The sequence below is a fragment of the Bombus affinis genome, chromosome 1, assembly GCF_024516045.1.
Source record: "Bombus affinis isolate iyBomAffi1 chromosome 1, iyBomAffi1.2, whole genome shotgun sequence".
NCBI lineage: Eukaryota > Metazoa > Arthropoda > Insecta > Hymenoptera > Apidae > Bombus > Bombus affinis.
Window position 1 is genome coordinate 10,874,271 of NC_066344.1, and position 26,974 is coordinate 10,901,244.

Consider the following 26,974-nt stretch of genomic DNA (forward strand, 5'->3'; position numbering starts at 1 on the left):
CGACTACGCAGACCAGTCGAACGAACGAACAATAAATATCTCGTTTTATTGTATTTTCTGACGAAAATGATTCCGTATGTCGACCCATTGCCGTTCAGTGGCGCGCATAGGCGTTCGAAATTAGAATAGGAAACGGGTCAGTAGCGTTTCGACCGGTTACTACGGACATTCGTTCCCTATGGCGTATACGCGTCCTGCGAATATAAACTAGTATGTATATATAAGATGTCCGTTCTAACTAGCTCGCAATATATCAGCATTGAGGGTGTGCAAATGAATAGCGCTTTGACAATGTTTCGATATCAGTTATGCGAATATGCAACAAAGCTTGTGTATGCGTAGACGTGTACACGAAACATGTACATAAATTAGCTGTGACTTTTATACATTTATGGGGAATTTGAAAGTGCAAAACTGCACGGAATATACATCATATGAAAAAATATGTAAAATATTCAAAGTAAAGTGCTTTCTATTATATAATACCTGATAGGTAAAACAATTCTCTAACAAGATTCTACTTTTTTACATATATTCCCAAATATATGAATTTCCAGATGAATTCGTTATTCTACGTATAAGTTATTTGAAAATTTAGTCCTGATCTTCTCAGAACTGTTTAACAGCATTGAAAAATTAATTAAATTCCGACACGATATACCCTACATTCCTAATGATACTCCATGGCTTTCATTTGAGACATCTTCCTTCGACTTATATAACTCTTCTACATTTAATCGGGACACAGTCTATATACATGTACAAAGGCAAGAGCAGTGTCGAAAGAAAGCTCAGTCCAATCTGTTTGCGACACGAACAAGCCCCAAGCTGGTTCGCGCATGTCGAAGAGGAAACGGCCGAGTGTACGCGTCTGGCGTGCAGATTGGCTCGCGTCGATGTGCATTTCGAGAGGTCGATCGACAACGAACCGTTTACACCTTTATATCATCAATCAAGTGGACCAGGTAGCGCAGGTGTATAAACGCGCGGCATCATTCCGGATTGATCGATGAGCCGGCTAGCGTAAAACGAAAGAGTACACGGTGGAATGGCGACCAGAGAGAGGAACGAGAGAATCGAACGGAAGCCGCGGCTCTGGCATTGAGAGAAAGGGACACCAGCACAGATAGACAGAGATGGAGAAAATGAGAGAAGAGTCAGCTTCGAAACACAGTCGAAGGCTCGTCTATATTTTAACGGGAAGCTCGACAGAGCGTTAAAACGAGCCGTCAACGTGCCACGGCGCGAGGGTATTAATTACGAAGCGATGGACGTTGAACGCGGTTCCAACGATCCGTCCTGAAATACGGAACTCGTCCCTGACGGATATTACGTCGAAGAGATACTGGTCCCTGGATCGGCAGAAAAATTCAACCCCCCGCCGGTAATGACTTTCGACTGTAATTGGTCTGCAACGACCAGAGCCAAGCCGATCGATCCTCCGAGAAGGCTTGTTTTAACGCACCTCGATAAAGCTATTTAACTCGATCTGCTTTTACACGGGTTTTAAGCACGCTTTCACGTTTACCATGGTTCGTTACATAGACTCGCTAAATGGTACTTTGGTTGATGGATCTTGAGTATAGCGTTGCTCGTAATCGGAACGATGACTCGATACGGATTTTGGAACGCGTTCAACATGTTCGATAGAATTCCTTGTGATCGTCTTGACGCTCGTCGGCTCGTCAGACAGACGTAACAAATGAAACTGGAATCTTCCCCAGTTCGGAGGCTGTTACGCTTCACGAATTCGAAGAGGTATCTATCTATAGAAAGTCGAACGTGATTGAGTTCGCGCTGTGAATCGACGATTTTTGGGGTAAACCGTGCCAACAGAAAGAGAAGAGACTTCAATGTCGATCCTGACCCTGTAATAGAATTCTGACGACCTCGACAATAGCGTATCTTCTGTACCGTTATAGCTCGTACGATCTCGGTCGTGATATGTACTTTCCCATTTCAAGGAAGAACTTAAAGGAATCTTGAACGCGATTGAAATCTCGTCGCACGCGACGACTTGGCCTGTGTCAGCCTCGGCTCCTCTTACCTTCGCCCTTGGTAGTTGTGCGCGAGTATGGTATCGATCGTGCTCGGTGAAGTTTAATTTACTGGGACCACGGGTAAACAATTAAAAGGAGTGGATATATAGCGAACGGAGGAACAAGCGCCTCTGCTGAATGGCTCTCCGAGTACCACGGGGCGGAACTAATAACATCGAGAACCGATAAACGCAAGTTACGACGTCTGGTTAACATTCCGCGGGCGACTCACCTCTCTCGGAAGAACATTCTTCCCCGTCGATCTATTCTAGTACCAGATCAAGATCCTACATTAGGTAGCACGCGAACTACCTACGTGCCTAATGTCCCTGTTCAGTTATTCGCGGCAAGAAGGCTGCACGAAGACTACGGCTAATGATACCAACGATCTAACTCCCGTTCACCTGGAAACGCCTCGCTCTGCAAGGAGATCGTTTCCAGGGACCGTGGAATTTACACGGATCGAATTTCGCAAGTTTCTCTTTATTGAGTTAGGTTCACAATGAAATTCTTATTTCGAAGAACGTTTGGAACGACGTACGTTTTGGAGAATTTGTAATCCTCCGCATAGATGGCGATAGTAACAGTGAACTATTTTGTTTCGAAATCAGATAACGTTGGTGTTCTGTTTTTTCAAATAAGTAGATAAAATAGTTGTCGTTGAAAACTAATCGTGTAGTTATTCAAATTTATTTCCTTCCATCCACGTACGAAACAGTCATCGACTAAAATATATTACAAGATTAATAGATGGGCCTACTACTATCTTGTTACTTATGTAAACTAAGACATCCTCCTACCGCTCCTCGCGGGGAGTTAAACATTCAAAAATTTCGCGTGTCTCGTATTCATAAATTATAATACATAACCATTCTCCAGGCCGTATCCCGAGGAAGTAACCAATCCAGTTGATGCATAATCATTTCTTACAACCGGACATCAACGAACGCTAATGACTATGTTAACATCCGCATAAATCAACTACTAAAAGCCTGAGCAGCCAACAGCCGTATTTAATTCAACGTAAAAACCAGCGGTTTACCGATCTTGGAAATACTAACTCGACCTCCGAGCTTCGAATTCGAGTCATTTTTCATAACGAACAACCATTCCGTGTCGTCGATGACTACATTATCGTGGGATCAAATTTACGAGCATATAACGAGATTCGAGGACAACGCGAGCCAGCGAGAACTGAGAACCGGGTCTTTTTTAGATTCCTCGTAGGTCCATCTGTGCCCGTGAAAGTTAGGTTAGGAAGGAACTCGGCGAACGTGGCTCCCGAGCCACGTTCCTTGGTGACGAAATTATCCTGGGCTCCGGTGTCGTTTATTTCCCCTGGGTAAGGGCCAGCTCTACGCACTCCTCTCTTAACGAGATTATTGTCGTTCTGACGCGGACGTGTCGGCCGATGCGTATCGATATAACCAATCACTGGTCCCTAGGAAGTACGAATGCGTATACACGCGTGATTCTCGTTTTCTCGCGCGGTGGCCGCCTTTCGATAAGCCTTAACGAGAAACACTTTCTCGATACGACAATACGACAACTCGCCCCCCTCGTGCAACACGGAAAAATACCGTTACACGACACCGAACCACTTTTCTTATCCCTCGTAGATCAAAGTATTTTTTAGCATAAACGATCGCAACGGCGATCTGAAAGTTTCACGTTTAATTATCGCCAGAGTTATGATTCGGAACAGATGTCCGATAGCTGCTGGTAATAATTAACAAGCTCCTGGACTGGTTTCACCCCCTTAGTGAAAGGGTTTTGCATTTCGTACTGGATCGATCGAATTGTTAGATAGTATCTCATTCTTTCGTTATAATTTACGTCTTTGTTGCGTAAGGAAGGAGAGTGTAAATTCTCTTATCTATGGACGAGATATCTCGCGATGTCAATGACGCTGATGCAACGTGAAGAGACTTGTCGGCCACCTAGGGCGAAATACATCATTCGGTTCTGAGAAGAAAAGATGACACGCGATAGAAATCAAAGACAGTTGTTTGAATTTTTGATCAACACAATAGAGATATAAATTAGCAAATATGAGTACCTTGATCTTTCTTAAACTCCAGACACTGTATTTATGTTTCACTTCCATTTCTCCTTAAACAATCTACTAATAGTCGGAATCTTCAGGCAAAAACCATTTCAACTTTCACTTACGCGTAACAACATTCAATCTTAAATATTGAAAAACAAACATACGAAGTATTTAATCCATAGATTAATATTTATAGAAATGAATATTAATATAAATTCAAATAAATGAAATTATAAAATATCTCACCCTCACTAAATGCGAAGAGTTTAAAAATTCTAAACTGCAACTTCCTGAAACCTGTAACAGAAAATCATAAACTCGTTTTAATCTCCTCTGTCTTCCATTCGATTCGATACAATTTTCCATTTAGAAAAAACGTTTAAATCTATCCTGCTAATATTACCTGACGATAGCGCCTGTTTCGTCATTGGCGCCTCCTACGGTATTAACCAACCCTCGAAAAATATTCAATTACGGCGAAACATTGCCCGATCGTCTTGCGAATGGAAACAGGCAGGGAAGGAAGCCGCGCTATCGTAAGGTCGGTGCGTCTCAATAATTCCGCGTATTGCGAAGAGGGGAGATCTAAGTGGCACGCTACACCAACGCACGCTCCTATGAGTCTCGTTTTCTCGCAATTCTCGTTGGCATCGGATTTCGCGATGGGTCAGCTTGGAGACTGATAACAACAGGACACAGCGGGGGAAGAGAGAATCATCGTGACACCGAGCAATCAGCTGTCCTCCTACCAGGAAGAGCGGCGCCTGTGTCTTCGTGAACGTCGTTGGTCGTCGAGCAATACCGTCGCGCCGCGCTTAGAGAGTTGTCCCCGTCAAGCAGACGCGACAATAAAGCTAATTGTGGCCCTAACGTGAGAAAGCCTGACCGTACGTTCGTATATACGAGAGATTTCAATTACGCCTCGTTATGCCGGCAGATGGGCATAATAGTCCTTCTAGCGTTGCTGCCGACGCTTTAGGCGTTCCAAGAGAGCCAGTTGGAACGCCTACACCACAGCTTCGAAGCCGAACCTCCGGCCAAGCTGCTGCCTACCTCCTTCGCCGCAATAACGGGGAAAACGGCTGACGGATAAAAATGGAATTTCGCGGGAAATCCGATTTACCCCGCCTCCTCCCACGCGTTTCTTCCCTCCCTTTCACATACGATTCTATTAGCCGGTTCTACTTGTCCGCTTCGGGCTCTACTACAACGTCGGACACTTTGAAGAGATACAGCCGTATCTTTGTATAAGCGTAACGTTTTATGGCGAGGTTCTTAATTAAAGCATTACGTAGTGATACCGATTGATGTAAGCGGCAATTATTGTTAGAGTGGGTGCTTGTGGACGAGTATTTTACTTCTTTTAATAGAAATTGTAAATTACTCGGTGATAAGAAAAATCGAAAAAAGGATTTTAGAAATCCAATTTCAGAATACCAACAAGTAGGGAAGATAAAGTGGAATCGATGTAGCGAATTAGATGCGTGAAAAATTATTATAGTCACTGATAGAATTGACGGTGATTATGATTAAAATCTATGTATATCCATACTTTGGCAATCTATCTATTGGCACGTCGAATCAAAAGAATTAAACTGAGATATACCTTCATTCGTTCGTGATTCTAGACTTTGACAATTCGTCCATTCTACATTCTGGCGTGTAAACTTCGATGCTTCAGAGATACTAAAATCTTATTATATCCTTCGATGAAAGGATCCTATCAACGTCGCTTCAAAGAACTACTTAGCTGCGATATCGTAAAGGGTTCACGACCCTGCCGATATAATGACGGACATAATGGTCAATGGTGGATAAGTGTAACGCATCTTCTCGAAGTAGAGCAAGTGGTGTGTCACTAACTACGTTGTAACTAAGTAGTATAGTTTTGTCGCATGAGTGAAGTAATTCAGCAATTTAGCACGAGTACGTGTCGTATAATACATGCGCTGTCGTTTATTGCGTACGTTATTGCGCTACCTGAACCGTAACTCGAAACACAGAATTCGCGTTAAGGATAATTTTCGCGAAATTAATAGATCGTCAAGCGAAACGATTACAAGTCGCGCATGACGAATTGCTGTCGATTTAAATACTTTTCAGATCTTTGATTTTCACTTGCGAGTCGGAACTATGGTGTTAAAGAACGGTTAATTTATGCGAATCGAGTAGGCGTACTGGACGCCAGTTAAACGCGATTACGCTACACTAATCGCTCGTGTACCGGTAGTAATTTTCGTTCGTTAGTCGGATCGAAAAAAAATGCGCGCTGAGAGATCGGGCATTGACAGTGCTCGAAACGTCGGATTCGAGGCACGAACGAATTCCTTGGACGCGTACGTGTACCGGCAAGAGGGAAATTGATACGTTATTCGTGGCACCGGCAATATAATCAACGTATTTACCCGATCTGAAAAACAAGTAGCGTGCAACGAGCGTATTTATGCGCAACAGCGAAAGGTTTAACGAGGTGCTCGCGGCCATCGCGTATACGACCGTAGCCACGTGTAGTCGTATAATTCAAGACACACACGGTGCTTTCTGAATGCCTCTCAACTCGCATAAAACTCGCGTTTCTCGTTTGCCGCGCCGTCCATGTCGCCCGGACTACTTATTACGCAGTCCAGCCACCGAAGGAAAACGCGAATCTCTCTAACTCGATGAAAAAGTAGCTACCAAATAGAAGTTACTGCCTTGAGTCTACGACTGGAAGTATAGTCTGCACTTAGATCAAACCTTCGAACACGAAAGTTTTGCGTTCTATGATTATCGCTCGCGTAGATACACCTTAATGACAACCGTTGACAAGCAGGTAGGCAGAAATTTACAATCTCTACTTCCAATTTAAATTTGTCCTTCCGTTTTTATTCGATACTAGAAATACTAGTTTCCTTTTCCGATATTCCTCTTAAGTATGCCCTTGTCATATCTGTTATTATTTTCAATAAAATACAAGAAATACTTCATCACTTTCTTTCAAGTCCATTTATTCCTAGAAATCCAGATAATGCCTTCTTTTAACTAATTCTATAATTATACTTGCTAACGAAAATAATTTTGCTAATTAATATCAATCAATCAGAACGGCACGATTAGTTCAAATAACGCTGTTGGTCTTTGTAATATTAATCCATTAGCATTCACAGTCACGCGTCAGAAAATCTGCCGCTCTGCTATACATAACGTTTAATGTGAAAACGTAAGTATACCAATGCAGTCAATAATTACAATTTTACAAGCTTTCATCTCAACTATCTCAACTACCGATAAGAGTTCAACTAAGACGTACCAAGCGATTTCGGACAGATTTACGGGTCCACGTGACAGAGATTTCTCCGCGCGATCTCCTGCAGACGCGGAGGATCGCGTGGCTGGAAATACGGACCGCTGTCAGCGAATAAATCGTCGAACAAAAACCAACGAACGTTTCCCACCATTTCGAATCCCTCGCTTTACGACAGCCTCGGGAGATCGCTTGTTCCTGTCCACGTTTCTCGTACAGACGCGTTAAATCCGTCGTGAAAGGGTTAAAGGAAGGATCGAGCCGTTTCTGCAAACGCGGATCGAGCGTTTCTCTTGTCGCGGCAGCTACGGCGAACGGTTACAATGCGTCACGATTTCGGCGACGGGCACGGATCACGGCTTGATCGTTATTAATGGCCACGTGGTCATTGTGCCAACGCGACCTGCAACGCGCCTTTGTCGTTCCCTCCTGCAAGGCCCGTAGCCGATTGCTCAGCGATTCATTTTCGGTTGGTTTGCGGCCGGTCGCTATTTATCGCGACCGCTCGTTAACCGAGGATTCTTTTCTCGTTTGTTCCGAATGTCGAAAATCGCGACTGGACACGACACATACAAAATACGGATAGAAAGTGGCACGGAAATTTACGTAGCGCGTGTTCCGTGCGATTTTTCGTGCGGTTATGTTCGAGGAAGAATTGAAGAAAGGATAATGAGGCGAAGAATGGGTGTTTTTGTTCCTGAGTTTGCTAATGATCGTAGGATGGGTATATTTTTTTTATCTGAACACGTTGTGGATAATACCATTTGTTATTGCCAGGCAAATGATATCGGAGAACAAAAGTAATAGTATTATAAAATAATGATAGAGATCGAATATAACCTGCAAGGTATGCTTCGTTGAATAAACAGTTGAGATTAAATCGCAAAATATTTCTGTATAGGATATAATGTATGAATGTTATCGTCGAAATCTGAAACGTCGAATACGGCCCACTTGTCACCGAGTAATGCCTCTAACAATGAGTAAATGTCACTCACTGTGAACGAAGCTTAATAATGTATAAAAACGCGTAGCTTTCGCTTCTGCTATTTCGTGAATTATGATTTTCTCTGACAGGTGTAAAAAATCATACGCTATCGTACGTATGTGTACATAAAGCGTCAGTTAAAAAAATCACAGCAATTAAATTTCCCAGAAAAATGAACACGTTTTCTAAATTAATTCACCACGTGTCAAATCGTTGTTTATTACGGCGTTGTCTATTGTCCGTTTACGCCGATTCTCTTTTCGTTCCTCGTCGGATAACGCAGACTTTGCCGGCGTTTGTCATCGACACGCGACACGAAAATATAAATCGTAAACAGGCCAGCCGAGCCACAGGTTGAGGGGGGCCACGGTGAACGAGCCAGAAACGAGAATAAATTCCACCGCGTGATAGCTGAAACTTCGCGCGAAACGAGTCGCGCCCCTTTTCTTCCTTCGCGTTACACACCCTTCCTCGACTTTCCTTATTCACCCTTTCTTGCTGTTCCTTATTCATCCACCCGCTCACCCCCTTTATTATCGAGCACGACGCGCGGAGCACGTACCGAAAAACGCATACCCCGTCGTTCAACTCTACCCGTGGCCGTTTCACCGTCTAGTTTCACACGAACCAGCCAATTTTTCTACGTGTCGAACGACTCCGCCGTCTGTGAAACGTTGCATCGGAATACGTAGCTCGAACGTGTTACACACGTGACAGTGGCACGTGGGTGGAGATACGAATTCGTTGATTTCGTATGATATCGTGGAATAGATGTGCGCTGGTCGGTTCTGAAGATTTTATTCGCAGATCGAGCGAGAATTTGGAAAATTTACCGTTTCGGTTGTTCAAGCGAATGTGCTGAGACTGAAGTGTATTTTCACACAATCTTTGATTTCGTAGATGAAGATATAATTGATAGAATATTATTTATACTATACAATCGAATGAATTGCCCACTCGTAGGATTCGTGTTTTTGGTAAGCGAAGCGAAACCGCATTGCGAGTTTATAAACGAAAGTAAATTGTAGAACGGAGAGATTCGCCAATTATTCTAATCAAGTGAACTATCTACTTATTGTTAGCTTTAATCTAATACATAAATTCTATATTACTAAATTTTATATTCCTAGCTGATTATCACCTATAAGTTTCTCCGGACATGGTTGATTCTATTGTTTCGCGTGTTCGCGAAAAGTTTCACCGTTCAATAGAATTAAGGGGTCACCTACTCGGGATGACTTCATCGCGCGATAATGTACCGTGTGCCTTAAAAATTAGACGCTCGTATAAATAACATTGTAATCAACTTGAAACCCGATCCTGTAACCATCTAATGCTTGTTACTATGTTATACAGGAATTTCGAGATCGCGTCTTACAGAGAGAGAATCTTGCCAACTCGCATGGAACGAACGTATTCCGGAGGCCCTAGAAACCCTAGCATACGGACACGAAAGTTTAAAGTATTGATTTCCCTGGGATCGCCACTAATCTTCAACGTCAGGTGAGTTACAGGGTTTTCTGCCATTTTCTCCTCCTCCTCCCCGCCCACATCTCGCTCGAGGAGCTCCTCAAGAGAGAAAGGCATCCGTTCTCCGTTTTATCGCCCGAACGACTGCTCGATTTTCGAACGTACGAATCGACAAATCGAATTCTAGCTGTTTGTTCACCGAAGCCCTGCCTCTCTCCATTTCTTTTCTCTCCCTTCTTCTCCTGTTCTTCTTTACACAATCCCGTTTCTCTCTCCTGCAGCTACGTGTTACGTATGTGTGCAGTCGGGAGAATGGACTGACGCGATTCAATTTGAAAAAACGGGAAACAACCAAGGCGTCGTCGGAGTCGTCGTGTTCACGGAGGTGAAACAATATTTTAACCGGGCTAGAAGGGGCTTCGAGGGTCCTTTGTCCCTTCGTGTTCTCCAACGAGAGAACGACTTCGAAACAATAATAACAAATATACACCTGCCAAACACTTTGCGTGTCGATAAAAAGGACCGCTCGCTTTTGAGATCCAATCTACTCGAATGTTTCCTATACCATTCTGTGCACTGTACACGTTGCCCCAGTTATCACGATACAATCGAAAAAGAGGATGATTCCACATGAAAAAACAAATCAGGAACGTAAAATACAATTTTTTCATCCGATCTTTCGTTCCGGAAAAACCTTAATTTAAAGTAGGCGTTATCCAGACGCGTGTACTCACGGAATTTCAAAGCAGATTTTTTCTAAAAGAAAGCATTAGACGGAAACAAAATTTCCTCTATACGTGCCTATCGTTATTTTTTGCACATAAGGTCGTTCCCTTTTTGATTCTAATAACTGAAACATTCTGCGTATAGGGAACCTCTTGACATTCTACGTGTTCGATATGGTAAAGTTTACCCTTATACGACTAGATACCACGAAAGGGAAGTTTACTCTCTCAATTACCATCTACGAAAATGGACTATATTTACGTGCCATTTCGGAGGCCGCATTTTAACGCGAACATACGATTCTCGTTTGAGCTCCTATCAATCGTCGGCGTCGTAAAGTTCGCACGTGGATTGCGACATCGTTGCGTTCCAAACGAAAGTATCGTCGGGCTAGCATTTGTTCTCCTTCTGTATGACACACGCTTCGTCGTGTCCTCTTATCGTTAAGTAGAATCGATATCGTGTCGCGCCCAGAAGCCCCGGTCACGCCCCTGCAGGTTACTGCACCCATCGGCCTGTCGACCAGCAACGACGATCGTTAAATCTTTTTGCGGATATCACTGTGTTATTGTATCCATCGTCGGCCACTCGATGACTCGCGATTCCTGCAAGCCGATATATGATGCACGCTCACTCGTCTTTTGTCGTCTCCTACGCTCCCTTATTTGTCAAAGTTTCTCTGCGTCTTTGTTTGGAACAAAGACACCGTGAGACGAAGACATCGTGAAACAGAAATTTCAGAAAATTCAGATAAAGCAATTCAGAGAAACGTAAATTATACGAGATATGTAAATTTGTTGATATTTGAGGCGTCCATAAGCTAAAGTGGTTAGCTCCATGTTCTCAGGTTTTCCAAATTTTGGTGTCAAAGTATTTCGATTTACGCTTATCTTATATAATTCCATCAATTTCTCCTACTTTTTATCTTACAAAGTTAACCGACTTGGCAAATAAGTGGTACATTTACTGAACTTATCGACATCATAGATATCGGATTTGTAACGTCGAGTATTTATACTTTGTTTTTAATATAGTATACGAATTGATTTTATAGACTGGTCAAATTCTCCCAGCCTGCTCGAGCAATTTGTCCTTAAATCGCGACCATTCGGTATATTGCTCATCGGAATGGTTTCCGGTGTCCATCTAGATATTTCACGACACATTGCACACAGGCTTACCGACGCCGACAATGAAATCGGAAACTGCGGTGAACAGCCTCGCTCTTGATACTCAAAGACATCCGTAGGTACCAACGCGAAAAAGAAACCTAGCCACGCACCCGCGTCTTATGAACGCATAACCATAGAATTCGCCTACTAGAAACACTTTAGAGAAAACCCGGAAACGAACATTGTTTCACATGGAATCAAAGATCGAGGGAAAATAATTACAAACTTGCGCGTTTCGCGCGGTGGCGACAATAGAACCGGTCGCATCGATTTTTACTAGAATCGATCTGTATATTCCGTGGCTTGCGGCCAACCGACGTGTCCACTGACCTCGATACAACGAGCTCGATAAACCAGCCACCCCTTAGCACCCTCCGTTACCTATCGATCGGATGGTGGATCGATATTTTCATCCACTTCCGTGGAGCGTGTCGCGTGGACGAAGAGAGAGAAAGAGAGGCAGAGAAAGAACGTACAGGATTGTTCTAACTTTCGGTCCCGACGTTGACAGAGCCTGACCCTCGTTCCCCCTCTCGAGCACCGATTAAAATTACATTTGTTCCCTTCCACGCAATCAACGTCAGACTCAACGATCCAATATTTACCCTCGCGGCAGCAGAGTAGTGGCCCTTCGCGGTTCGAAATCCCAAAAATCAATAGCGAAAAGGGTCACCGGCCTCTCGTTGCATACTTCGAGATGAGCAGCTGCTTGTCAATCTCGGAACGATCGAGAGTGCTAATAATGATGGTAATATGATGAGCAGTAATGAAAGTTGCAAGTACTTAATACCAAAGTAACATAACAGAAATAATTGTAAAGTTTTGGCTATATGTGTGATAATTCCGTAAGTGAAATTAGGTGGAATAGAAAATTACTTTTTTGAACATTAGTTTATTAACACTACTGTATAAATGGTCTAATGAATATAACTCTAAAATATTTAGATTATAATTGCAATTCAAGGGCTCGGTAGAAGAATGCTAAAAATGGATTTTTAAGAAAACGCGATAAGCGAGATAAGTACAGTAATCGATACGTAACATCCTTAATTGTTTAGAGTACTTTATTATGCATTTCGGGACCTTTATGAATAAATACGCTAGTGTGTTTTAATACTTAGGATCATACGGTTTTCTCTATTCGTTTAGTTTAACGATAGTTTTCTCTGATTTTGTCAATCGTACCATTTTTTTCTCCGATATAGTCTGTTCCTAAGCATCGAACATTGCCTTATACCAGCCAATAACTGAAGTAGCTATCACGGCTCTATCACGTGCTTTACACGCGAATGTATCGTTTAGCTGCATCGATCGGACTCGTACGAGTCATAGAGGCAAAGTGCAAGAACAAAGAAAAGAAAGAAGGAAATCATACACAAGAACGAAGTTCAATGAACACCGTTATTGAACCTAACCTGACCACGAGAATATCGACAAGCTTTTATGACAATCTTTTTACTCGAGGGTTAATCAAGGATGAATTAATCGTATAAGTTTTCATGAACGAGTTCTTCTCGTGATTCATCCTGCCTATTTCTTGTTCCTTCGCGAGATTAAATGAACCACAAAAATAACGATGATCGCTGTTCACCATACGTGAAAAACGGACGAAGCAATTAACAGATCGCCCTGTGGCAACCTATCGCGGACCCGTCACTCGTCCAATTTTTTCCTCTGCTGTCGCCACGTCCGCAGCTCCTATTTTAGGCGAACACCGGCTCCATTTCTCAAGCGTACCGAACAGGGATCGTCGTTCACTAAAATTCTTTCCTTGTTCCTGCGAACGTTATCCATCCGAAACGTGTGTCGACGCATTCCTTGAGCAACCCCTTACATCCAAGGAACGGAGAGGGGCGCACAACGAAAAAAATGTCTTCGAAAGGGCGTCGCCTTTGGCTATTACTAATACCAATGACACGAAGATGAAAGATAAAAGAAGACAATGGCAGCGGACAATGACAAAATGAAAAAGAATGTAGAAGGATGTACCAACCTTAATAACTAGTATTGCGGTTTGTACGTTTAGGACCGTTCCTAGTAGTGGAATGCAATATTTTAGATAAAAGTTTAACGCGTTTAATCGACCAATTATTTTTATACGTTGTCGCGTTCATTCGTCTTCAATTAATTTTGCCCATCACGAAAACTTCAAATATCAATTTATTAGTCAAGAGTTTATACATGATGTACCAAAAATTGCGTCATGTATATGTGTATAAAAATATATGTATACGTAATACTAGAACACGGTTTCAAATTAAGACGAACAATTGCAAAAAATAATAACGCGAGATTTGTGCAATGTGTTAAAGTTTCGTGGAACTTCAAATGCTCCTCGTACAATTTAATAGCACGAGGTTGCTTTGTCGATTAAAATGGTTAGGTAAAATTGACTATTCCATATTTCAAAATATAAAAATATTTTGTTTCATATTTTTGTATATTTTTTAACTGTGATTTATTTCGCCATTGTTTTGAGTATAAGTTTAATACTTTTCTATTGACTCTGAATAATTTTCCATATAACGTAGGAAATATCACGTATAACATATATGCTACGTGGTGATTGGTTAGAAATTAGAAAGTAAAGAGGAGGAGTCAAAATCCAAGACATATAATTGGATACCAAGTGAAATTTGTAGTGGGAGGAAATGAAAGTGGAAGTCTACGCAACTGGTTGACTATAGAAAAAATCCAGGACAGGAGGGGAAATTGATAGAAACTAACTGATATTAGGATGCCTAGTTAGTAACTTAATTTCTTAGAACTCTTTATTGTTTTACGATCTTTCGTTGTTCCCCTTAGCTATAGAACAAACGAAGAAGAAGAAAGGAAATAAACACAGGATAAACGAAAACGACGGTGACATTGTTACCACGAAAGCGAAACCAGTACTAAATTTAATTAATATTCGATGACGCGCCACGCTCAGGTGCGACCAAACTGACCGGATGTACGAACCCTATGGGACACGATTTTACGAGCTACACGCGAACTCTTCCTGCCACACATCCGATCGGGTCTCTTTAGCCTTCCCCACCCAAGTAGCCACGCTCTTCTTCGGTAGCTATTCCCTCTACCGTTTTTCGTTCGTGTCACGAAAGAGTCAAACCACCTACCACGAGGTTTCATCAACGGCAGTACGCACGTCGTCGCGCGTGACTCGCATTTATCCGTCCACTTTTTTGTCGAGCCACGGCCAATTTTCCAAAGTCCAGCGGGCATTAATCATAGAAGAGACGAGGCTAATAACCCGCTGGATTCGTGTGCACCGGCGAGCTCAGACGGAAGAAAAAAGAAAGCAAAACGAAGAGACGAAGAAAGAAAAAACCGTGACAGGACCACCATAGCTATTGTCGTTGTCGAGGTAACGTCTACGGAATTGCTATACGCTCGGAAACGAGGCGTTCAAGAGTTTTCTCGTGTTAATCAAAAAGTCTCATAAAGGTTGGACGATATGTAGTATCGTAGTGGTGAACGTAACGAGCCATCGTTCTAGACTGCAATGATGATCTATTGGACGGAATACTCTCTTACACTTGGGTCATCTTCCTCCTCGCATGACACACACCTTCTTTATTTATTTATGACCGTAATCCCTCTGATATAGTGTGTTATATGTCTACATTACTGCTAAAAAAAACGTGAGCGGACTCTTTTCGACAGAATATTATTTCGAAATTACACACAGAGAACCTCAGGATGGTTTATCCTTACGGTACAATAAAGTCTGCTAAAGTTAGAAGTTAATATAATATAGAAAATTTAGTATTTGGAAGTGTCAACTATTATGAAACAATTTTATTATTTCATTATTCTTAGATTATTTGAATGTCAAATTATACATACGATAGATTCTTCGAAATTAATAAAAGGACGAATTATGCATCTAATTCCGGCTAATTGTGTCCTTTATTTTGATATACCATCGATAAGATTGCAAATAAACAACCTACATTTCGTATATGATATACAATGTTAATTCCAGAAGAACATAATTTACCAAACAACTATTGGTTACGATCTTTCGTTTTCCATTAATCATACAGCTTAATGAGATTCACGTATTGCTGTTACGTACGAATCGATCAAGATGTGCGGCGGTGTATGTACCTGTAAGAAAGGACGAGCAGTTTCGAAGAAACTGGTTCTCAAGGAGACTTTGTCGAAGAAGGTAGAAAATCGGTATGGATGGTTCACGGCGTCCGACTGGGTTCATTAAAACTGTCACGGCTATATTTTCATAGGTTGACTTCCCAACTACCTTACTACTCGAGTTAATAAGTCAGAGACGAGGGTAACGCTTGAATCGTCGATTCGCGAGGTTTTTCAACTTTCGAAGCCAATGGACCGAGAAAAGAACTCGTCACGCGCGAACAGATCCGAACAACCGTGAACACGGCGCTTTTCGATTCGCGGAGCTCTCCCCCTTTTCCAGTCGCATCGCATTGGTTTTTAACCGGTTCTCGCTGTCGTTCGCCGATGGGTTTACGCAAGTATGTAGTTCGGTAGTCGAACGACTATTTTATACGGCATCCTTTGTTTTTCACGGACCGATACCAGATAACGATAAAACGCTTATCTGGCCGTTAATGAAATTTACGATTGCAGGAAACGGCGATTTCGCGGGTTCGCGTGTACATATTTTTTCGTTGGACGCGGCCCAGCCGCAGAATTATGCGTTTGACTAACTAACAGGGCAGATTTACAACCGGAGACTGTGCGCAAAAATATATTCTCTCGTGGGAAGAGATAGAAAGAGCATTCTACACGTACACGTACAGGTACACGCAAACGTGTCCCTGACAGTGTCCCTGTGGTTTTTAAGATTCTCTCGCGAACAGTCTCGAGAACCATCTGCGTACCGCGAGAATCAATCCGACTGTAAATAACAGCCACTCGTAAAATCCGTCGAACGGCTGGGACGTAAAATCCTGGATACCTTTTAGTATGCTTTAGGCTGATAAACGTGTAGCCGAGTCGACGTAAATAAAAAGCAATTAACGATAAATTTTCGTGCGTCGAGACGTGGAGCGGGCGGCCCGCCGCGAGACGTCACTCGCGAGATTCTGGCCCCGCCAACAACCAACCAGACCCGCAATTATGACGCGAAAAGTTTTAATTAAACCGACCGTCCGGAGCCGATGCGGTGGAAAAACGAAGAACAAGTCCGATCTAGGATCGAGGGTACTTTGTTCGACCGTGGTCTGCACTCTACATACGTGTGCACTTGTGCAGTGTGCATTGCCTATCTTCATCCTTCCGAAGCTTCCGTGAAGCTTCCCTTTCTCTTCGCGCTCCTACGGCCCGAGGTTCCTCTCTCATATTCTTCCTCCACCCACTCCGATTACAACCAAGCTCGTTGATGGTGTTCGGTTTCTGATTATCGGAAATCGATCCCAGGCAGGCCGTTAAGGACACGGTTGACTAAGCGATAGGTGTGCCTTCGCTTGTGCTTCTCCGCTTTCGCCGGGATAAACGTACAATCGCTGGACTCGCGATCTTCTTCCGTTGTTTTCGTTGTACGTACACACGTTTTTTCCAAGCCCTTCTGTGTTTTCCACGACGTATTATCGCAACCAAGCTCGCTGTGCATCTCGTTGTGTATCTGGCCGTTCTCGAGACCGCGAGAATAATTGCCCCGAGAAAGATTGACGTTCATCGGGCTGTTTGCGCGCGCGTTTAATTTCGGTAATAAATTCGACGGGATCCTCCGCCGATAGGGGGTTTCCCCCTTTTTAATTGAAACGTCCTATCGAGCCTCTCGAGTATTTTCAATTTCCCCTCTGGGCAATTCTGTCGGCCACTTTAATAACCGTTAATGCGCGCGCCGCTCGATTTGACTGACATCGAGAGAGACGAAGGAAACAGCGTACGACCAGAGGATTCTCGAGTTTCGCCAAATACACCGGACCGGGCGTCCACCAGACCGTGGCCGGTTCTTTTTCCCTCGATTCGTCCTTCCTCGTTTCGGCGAGCTTCGATTCCTGATTATCGGAAATCGATCATCGACGGCCCGTTAAGGACACGGTCTCGTAAGTCGTCGGCGTGCGCGCCTGTTCCCGGAGCAAGAGTCCTGCGAGATTCGACGACGCGCGATTCGAGACGGTCGTTCACATTTAAATATCATCGCGCGTCGCGTCACACACCCGTCTTGGCTACGTGAACTTTCGAAATTCGCCGGGTTTCTTTGGGATTTACTTTAGGGTCTACTAGGATCCACTTTAGAATTTTGCAAGTGTTCCTCTAGAAGAAAATTAATTTTATCCCTTCACATTCGCGTAATTTCGTTCGTGTGACATTTTCGACGAAATATTTCACGTATTTAATATTTAGTATGCCATAATACTAAATGTTTCGTTTCGTGTAAAGTAAAAGATCAAGAACTTTACTGTAGTCTCTACAAATCCAAGAATAAAATATCTGAATTAATTTCTATAGGAATCTATGGATTCATAGATGAAATATCTCGTATACAAATTTCTTTCCAAAACTGACAACAGCGTTGCGTTAGGGATACCTCATAACATCGTATAGAGGACGTTGTTGCGTCGTATGATTTTTCCCCGAATCTTTGAAATTAAAAAGAAATTCTTACATTGAAAACTACTCTCTTATCCTCAATTAGAAATCAAATCACGACACGTTCGTCTCAAGAATACCATGAAACCAACAATCTCCGCGTTCCAACGTTGCAGTCGCTAAATTTCCCCATCGATTCTTCTCCATTTAAATCCCAGCGCAGCAACGCATCCGCATAAATTTCCTCGGGTCTGGACGAACCACGTTTCCACGAGAAAAGGGAACGAAGGGTACATATAACCCAAGGAAGGAGAGAGGACGGGAGACAGTTTTGTCTCTAATTCAGCGATTCGTATGCTCGTCCACGAGCGAGCGCGAGGCGCGAGCGAGGAGAAAACATGAAATTAGGTTCCTTACGAGGCGGCGTTTCTTTGGACAGAGAAATATAGACGGCACGCCAGAAACGCGCGGACCATTCCCGAGAATGATGCCAACACAGAAAACGACTGGGTGCGGGGCTGCGAGGGTGCAGAGAGGACGAAAATTGAGCGGCAAGGGCGGTCGTTGTAAATTAAATTCGGTTGCGGAGGAAGTCATAACGACTGGCACGTGCCCCGTGGCTCGTTGCACGGTGCATGCGTTTGCGTTGGATCACGGAAAAATCTTCCACGTACACATGCAGCCAACACAGATTTTTTCTCTCTCTCGTCAGGAAGCGTGGCCGCTACGTGATTCGAATGTGTCAACCAGGCGAGGATCGTAGCAACGGAAGAGAGACTAATTATAAGCTGATTATATACCGCGCACGAATTTATTTCCTTCGTCTCTCTAACACTCTGCGACAGTTTTTCAAGTCTGATGATTCATCGTTCAGAGTCTTCCATTTAACTCGGGTCTTTATAAAACGCTTAAAAAGAGGAAATCGATCGAACAGAACAAAAGGCTTCGTTGGTGACTGCATCGAATGAACAAGTATATTTAAAACAAAGAGTTATATAGTAGCGAATGAGCGAGGGTTGTTAATGCAATACATCGTTGGCTCGTATTGTATCAGTTGGAATCACTGGACGGTGGGGTGTAGCAAAACGAAATCGAGTAATATTTCAAAATGGACGCATACCGGCCACGCGAGCTCGTATACGCTGCAAGAAAAATAGTCGTACAACGCGGTCGGTTTACGTCCGATTTTTTATTCGATTAAATTAAAAATGACCCTTTCTCGGCGGCGACTGCATCATATTTTTTTTTCTTTTACATCTTTTTGGCTTTTTCGATCGACCGTGCACATACGCGCGCACTCGAAAACCCCTGGTATCCGATCCGAACTTTAATTACTCGTATCGTTAATTAAATCCGTCTGAGCGCAACGGTCGTTCGGTTGACCATCGGACGAAGAGTTCCACCCCCGCCCTCGAGGCGCTCGTATTTCACGAAAGCTCATAATGCGCGGGTAAATAATAAGGGACGTTTCTTCTGCCCCTGAGTACAGTTTACACAATTTTTGCCGTCGAGAGGCACAGACAGAGAAAGACAAGAGGAGACAGAAATAGCGGCAGTTTTTCTCCGGGCCAACCGCCCCTCGTCCTGTCAGTCGAAACCCTTTCGACTTCGATGCATTTCAACGAGGTTTGTCCGAGATTGATGAATCGGAAAACAGTAGTTTAAACTGGGAGGAAAAACGCGGCGATTAACGCTTCGTAGCCGAGTTGACCCGCGCGCGCGACGAGGGTCGACGAGGCTCGTTCGGAGCCACCCTCTTTGTAATCGATTGCAGCTGAGCAAACGAAACCTCGAAATTAACGGGCTATTACGAATTTAAACGCCGTAATAACCGCTCGTCCTGCCACTGGCCAACTATTCGTTGCCCCGTTGTTCACCGTGACACGATCCTCCGTTTCGGAATCGAAATAAAACACGTTGCTCGATCGTTTCCTGTCCGGTGACGCGAATTTACGAGCGTATTTTTCTTCACACTGCACCGACGTGATGCGACGGTCACGGTGGTGTCGCGGTAATTCCGTTTAAATAACGAAAGGTACAACCGACAGATCCTAACACAGGAGGGGGGAGTTTACGTTTTACGCGACGTGACGTAGGTGGACCGGTTGCGGCTCTCAGGAAACAGGTGGTTAAGATAAAATTGTCGCGACCGCCGTTAGTTTTTCTTGATGGAATTTTAATCGACGCGAACTAGCGCTAATCGCGACACGAGCATTATTTCCAAGTTAATTAGAAACGTTTGGATGGTTACGCGAGTGTGGTATCCTTTTCCTATTCCTGCTCTTGATTTAGAATTCGCGCAAAGGTGGGCGTCCGCTTAGCGAACCAACCTGAGCCGAGAAAGTTGATCTTTTAACGAGAAATCGGTGGTTAATGTAGGTAGATCATTATTGAGATTTCAATAGAGATAACGCTGTAAATGTTACACGCACTTCTATTCGTTATTTTCGGACGATTTTTATAAGGTTAACTCGTCTAAGTGACTTCGAAGAAAATTACGAGAGCCTACACGCTTCGAAACTGCTTGCTTTCGAAATAACAACGTTTTCCGTATTTTTCTGTGTTATAAGATAGAGTCAATGATACGACTACGCTTCATAAACGTGTTTTCATTCACTTTTCAGCTCTTTTCTAAAATCGTTTTAAATTATACGGTATCCAGGTTATCATTAAATCCGTAATAAGCGATTCCTTCATAAATATTATAATCACTTTCTTTTATCGCGTCTATTCACCAGAGTTATTCAGAAAAAAATCGATCGAAGCTTGGAACCCTTAATAACAGGTACGCCTTCTACTCGAATTACATATTATCGGTTTCCTAGAGGAGCGGTACTACAACTAAAAAAAGTAAAGTTTCCAGAAAATTACTTTGAAATAGGAAGATTGAAATACAAAATTTCAATTATTAATTACTTAACAACGGAATAATTTTCCTTCGAATCAATTAATAATCTTGGAATCTTTCTTCTTTCTTGGAATATCAAAATATCTTATGCATTATAACTCGCTACTTTGAATTGAAACATTATTCTTCTTAAGTAAGTATCATAGTTCTATTACACTCTTACTTTAATAGGTTTTTTTACAAATAAAATTGATGGTTTGTTAGATGTGCCACTCTTCCATCAAACCGACGATACGAAGATCCTTTCAAATTTATTACTCTTTTCATTTATCTCTCCCCTTCATTCCATCCTCACTTTCACGAATAAAGTCAATGTCCTCTCTTAATCATTTAACCGCTAAATTCCCGAAAACCACGCTTCACTCACACACTATTCCACGGTCTTATTCGAAGAACCGTCTCCCTCGAGTATTACCATCCTCCGCGGGATTTCGCTCTTGTTCCACGTCCGTGGAAGAGATCCACGAAAAAAGGGACCCTTTATTCCTTGGGCGGTGCTTATCGGCGCTATCGCGCGTACACTTGACCAAGCCGAGCCATCGGAACCAGACTCGAAGAGAAAGAAAACGGTCTTGCACGATGTCTAGATCATCGAAGTGGCGCCAGCATGCAAACGAGCCGAGACCGGCCAAGAATGTCGAATGAGTCCGCGACTGTAAACTTGATCTTTCCAAGGAAAACACTGAAATTTAAATTTTTGTGCCAGAGATCGGCAGCTTGTAAGAAAATTCAATGGTAACTGTTGGATTATACGCTACTTGTTAAAAATTTCTAAATGGTAACTGTACCGTATCTTTTGTCAATTTTGTTATCAATTTGAGAGTAATTTTATACACATCAATAGCAACTTGTTTTATTTCGATAGCTTCCTAAGATAAATTTACTAAGGTAATAGGATTTTGAACTGATCGATCGATTTTTAATTTTTAGCTTCCATACAACGCACAGTGATTCAAAATCTCAATCTTCCATGATTTTCTAAATCTTCAAGATTTAAGATTCCAAAGTTTCGTCTCACATTTTAAAGCTTTGCGTAGCGTATACGGAGTGCACTTTTACGTATTATTTTTTTCTTATACTTGGGAAAATATATGGGCAGGAAACTGAGCTATAATTTCGTTAAAACAAGCACAATGTAGACTCGTAACTCGTGAGAAAGACCAGAAGCTACGTAGAACAGCAGGCAATATCGCTATCTCCAGATAACTCGACAGTGTTTGCCTTTTTCTGTGTATTTGTTATTAATTATCGTTAAACACACAATATCTCGCGGTCGTTTCCGGTAGCCGGGGACCACGTGGCAGGAACTATATTTAGACCGACTTATGCTCGAGCTACACGGCAGGTGGATCGTTAACCGAGGGCGTCGTCGCTACGTCTTCGACCCTCAACCGGCGTTTTTTCACGGTGCTTTCCTGTTCCATGGACGGTGACGAATGTCGTGGCACGTGACGACAAGCTGTCATCAGTGTGGATTATTTTTTTCAAATTTTCCAGCATGAGTTTCAACGACGTACTTTTCGACTTTCTAACATACTTGCTTTTACTCGAACGCATTATATAGTTCACGAGTTATCGATGAATATCACGAACTTCGACGCAGCGTGGCTCGTAAAGAAGCAGTTTATGAATCAAGGGATGAGCTATTAAGCTTTTGATCGTTCGCAAGAGATTCGCAAAGAGGGATGAAATCCCCGTGATCGACGAGGGTAAATTCAACTGGAACGAGCGACCAGTCAAAGACAGCGGTGGTATCGACGATACCCTCTCGCCTCGAGTCGGGATTGTTAATAATAGGAGAGGCATAAATCAAAGTCCCATTCGCGTCTTTATTGCTCTATTAAATGGGACAGCTGGTGCCTGGCGTCGCGTAGCGTCGGTTCTACGTTTCGATACGGGAAACCAGGCAGCAAAAGAGAGAGAGGGGGGAAGAGAGAGAGAGAGAGAGAGAGAGAGAGAAGAAGAAGGGATACCAAAGGTAGAAGAGGAAAAGGGACAGAGGAATGAGTCGGTTGGCTTCCGTGAGGACGCATTTGTCTCGACGCGAGAGAATATATACCGGGGATGGTGTGAAAACGTGCGGTCTAGAAAGTTATGTCGACCCGTATCCGGTCGGTCGCTAGACGTATCGAGTTAATATCATTAATTTCCGTCAATGATTTCGCCATCGTCCGCCCTCGCGTTTTCGATTCGATTATAACGACCGTGCCCGTTGCTCGTCGCGGGCCGATCGAAGCTTGTTTACATACAAATGCACCCAGTTATATCGCTCCTGCCCCTCCACTTTCGTGCGCTAACGCGATTTCAAACTAATTTGCTGCCTGTAATTTTCTATTCGAGCCGAATGCGAAGTCAATTGGTCGGTTCGCCGGGTGAGATTACTTTCCACGGACCCAGTTCGTTGTGAATCCGATTCTCACGAGACGATTCAAATTGAGGACCGCGAAGGAGCAAGTTCCCGGGAAATCTTCTTGTGTACGTCAATTTGCATTTAAAACGCTTGACCGTCGTGGAAACGACGCGGGGATAAGAATCTTTAAGACATTTAATTTTTATAGCCTTCAATGCAGAAATATCAAATTGTATAAATGCGAGACATTTAAACCATTTGCAAAGAGAACAGGAGATGCGGTTTCCACTGTTAGGCAGGATCGACACACGGTGCGACCGTGAAACGGTAGGTCGTCGCTCTCTGCATCGTTCAAACCCCTCACAGATCCAAGATTTCGTCGCTTGGAATTCATAAGCACCAACAACGACGGTAACACGTGTCGCTCGCGAATTTAGATCGTCTCGTGTTTTCCACGTTGTTGCACTGGCTTGATAACATTAATTTCCGTCAACGGGTTCTCCAACTCTAATTCTCGGGCCCCAGTTGCTGATACCGACCGATCGAAACCCGTTTACATACAGATTCGCCCCTTAAAAGGCCAGCTGCGTGGCGCAATCCCGAACACACTGATCGTCCGGCTAATTTTCGCGCAACAGCGCGCGCCCCTTCTGGCACCCCGTCGTGTCGCTTCGTGGACTCTGCCGTGGAAAGGCCAAATCGCAACAAACTTCGAGAGATTGACGCTGTTTGCGTCAACGATTTTCATTCGAGTTACGAAGTTTGGACGTTGAGGTAACGAATAACGTTTGATGAAATAAGCTTGAGAGAGCTGTAATTGAATATTATTGTACCAAGAGTTTAATTAATGCAGAAAATGAATATGTAGAGGCACAGGATAGAAAGTTTAAATTGGTATTTGTATATGTGAAAAACAATAACTTTTATACGATAAAATATTTTGTAATTAGTAATTCGTAAGTCGTGGATTTTGTGTCGTTCGTTTTATTTATTTACTACTCTCTTGTGGATTTAATAAAATTATGCTTTTTAACCTTGGCTCTTTTTTGGTAATCGTTATGTACGTAATGTAATTAAAATGATAGTTTATTCGTCTTACAAACGCAATCGTACAACGAATCGTATTCATTAAAGTTCCTTTATTTGAAAATCATCCTCGCACTCTACTAGATACTTCATCATCGGTGTACTGCATGGTTTAAAATCATTATGACGATCAATTAAATAAACCTCAAGTATAACTTTCTCTCTTGTAGATATCTGAAATGTAACCAGCACAGTGAAAGTACCAGAAGAGAAAAACACCCTGACGCGAACGGACGAATAAGAACGGAAGAAAATGGAGGAATACGTTTATTAGAAATATCGCGTGGCGCATCGCGGGAGCGGACCTTTCACGAGAATGTAGCCGCTGGAATCGGCCGCGATATATCGTGGAATGCTGTTCCACGTTGAAATTCCGAGCATCTGGAATCGGGCCAACCATTTTTATTGCCACGAGTCTCTTCGTTCGACGTTTCGCTCGGACCAGACCGAGTACGCATGCTTCACCGCGAGTCATGAATATCCCTGTCCTCGCCAATAAAATGTTTCGAATTCTTTCGATCTGACGACGACGTGACACGTCGTCCAGAACACCGAGGGTGGTCGTCGTCGTCTTTTAATCGACTTCCGTGACATAAACTGTGCTCGCCACGTCCCTTTTACGCGAGCAAAGATCAAATTGCACTAGAGTCGATCGCGACTTTCGTGCGGCATACGTAACTAGGACGCCTCCAGCTCGTTTTACGTATATACGGACGATCAACCTGGGTTACGGAAGCGAGATGGGAACAGAATCGAAGGAGAGAGGAGGAAATTCATTCTATCGGGGCAGATGCAGTTGGACTAGACTGGTGGAAGCCGCGTGTACAAAGCTCCGAAATCCCCCACGGACTCGTCGATTTTGCGGGCCAGAGTCGACGTTAGATACGCTTCAGGGAGCATTAGGAGCCTCGAGAAACCGTCGAACGAGCATTTCTAAGCTGGGAGCCTCTCCCCGAGCTAATCGCGTACCTCCTGGTGCCCTCGTTACGCTTTAACGGCAATAATCTTCCTCGTATCTCGCGTTAGCTGCGTTCCTCTCTGACACGGACTGCGTAGTTCATGGAAGTAACGATCCTGAAATTCCGAGACGGGGAATCATCGACTCGAACTTCTGATCCTCGAACGAACACCCTTGATCGAGTATTGTTTGAGAAATCGATGGAGAACGTGTTATTTCCAACAGAACTTCGATGAGGAAGATCCGTTGACCGGGGAAAGCTGATTTCCACGGATCAATGGAGGCAACAGCGCGACTCTCAGGCTAAGGAACTATGATACCGTGATGCCCCGTGGTGCACGACGGTGCACGTTTTCTCCCTGTGAGAATCCGGCGGATCGAATCTGCGCGAAATCCGTTCGATCACGAACCGCCTCTCATCTCATGATTCGGCTGATCTCGCATAAACCGAGTCACGCGGATCGGTATTGCTCCGTAGAAGCCGTCGAACACGGCCTCCGCGCCTTCGCCTCCGCCACGCTCTAGCCATCTATCGAACCGTAGCACGACAAAGGGAGCACGCTGCGAATTAATAAGCCGGCTCCTCTTAAACGCGCCCAAAGAAATCCCCCATTTGATCCATGTCGAATGATCCCTGACAGCCCGTTCATAATGCGCTGCAGCTGAAACTAGAATTTAGTAGGGTCGCGTTTAAAAGGGCGTCTATTCCATTGTCAGTGATCTAGTTTTCCTGCCGTGGACTCGAGAGACACTGACTTTAGGCCCCCTCTTTAAGGCCCCTCTTCGATAGCCAGTAAGAAAAAAATACACTCGAAAAGAAAAAGAGAGAGCTAGGGAGAGAAGTTTGATTCCAGTTGGTCGATGCGAGCTCACGCTCGGTTGGTTTATTCGAAGAGACTGCGATTTGCGCCAGGCCTCGAGTGTTCCTCTCCATGGGACGTCCTATTATCGTGCTCTTCTCTTTATCCTCCACCTCGTCCCTCCTTTTCTTCTTTTTTTTTTCGCGACTCCCCGCCTCGACTAAGTGGATTATCAGAGATATCCGTTTGATCTCTCGGCCGAGAGGGGCGACTCGGATAAACTTCCGAACGTCTCGCAAGCTCGTGCAGGTGCACCGGATAAGTCTCTTTCGTTTCGTGCGCGCGTGACAGTCGGAGACACCGTGACGAGGATGGTATTGAATTTTTCACGAACTTCTCTCTCTTCGTACAGCGTCAAGGGATGGCGCCTGTTCGTTGTCATTTCAGGCACACCTATCCAGACTTTCAATTCTTTAGATCGAAACGAGCACGTCCCTCTACTCTAGCATCCACAGTTGGGCACAAAAATAAGTGAACAGATAGTGGAAATAAGTGTCAACGAGGTTTCGTTCAATACGTTCAATACACAATAAGTAAAATTCAAGTATATAACGCTTCGAGT

The 26,974-nt window shown here is 43.5% G+C and overlaps 1 protein-coding gene across 3 annotated transcripts in view; it reads right to left on the reverse strand.

Annotated features, from left to right (window-relative positions):
- LOC126917106 (discoidin domain-containing receptor 2-like) overlaps positions 1–26,974 on the reverse strand; it is a 134,653-nt gene that overhangs the window by 90,210 nt on the left and 17,469 nt on the right. For 2 of the 3 annotated variants that reach the window (XM_050723576.1, XM_050723566.1), the window contains exon 2: positions 4,336–4,386. The exons of the other annotated variant lie outside the window; for it this stretch is intronic. The gene's annotated coding sequence lies outside the window, so the exon portion shown is untranslated. The remainder of the gene's footprint in view (positions 1–4,335; positions 4,387–26,974) is intronic. 3 annotated transcript variants of the gene reach the window in all.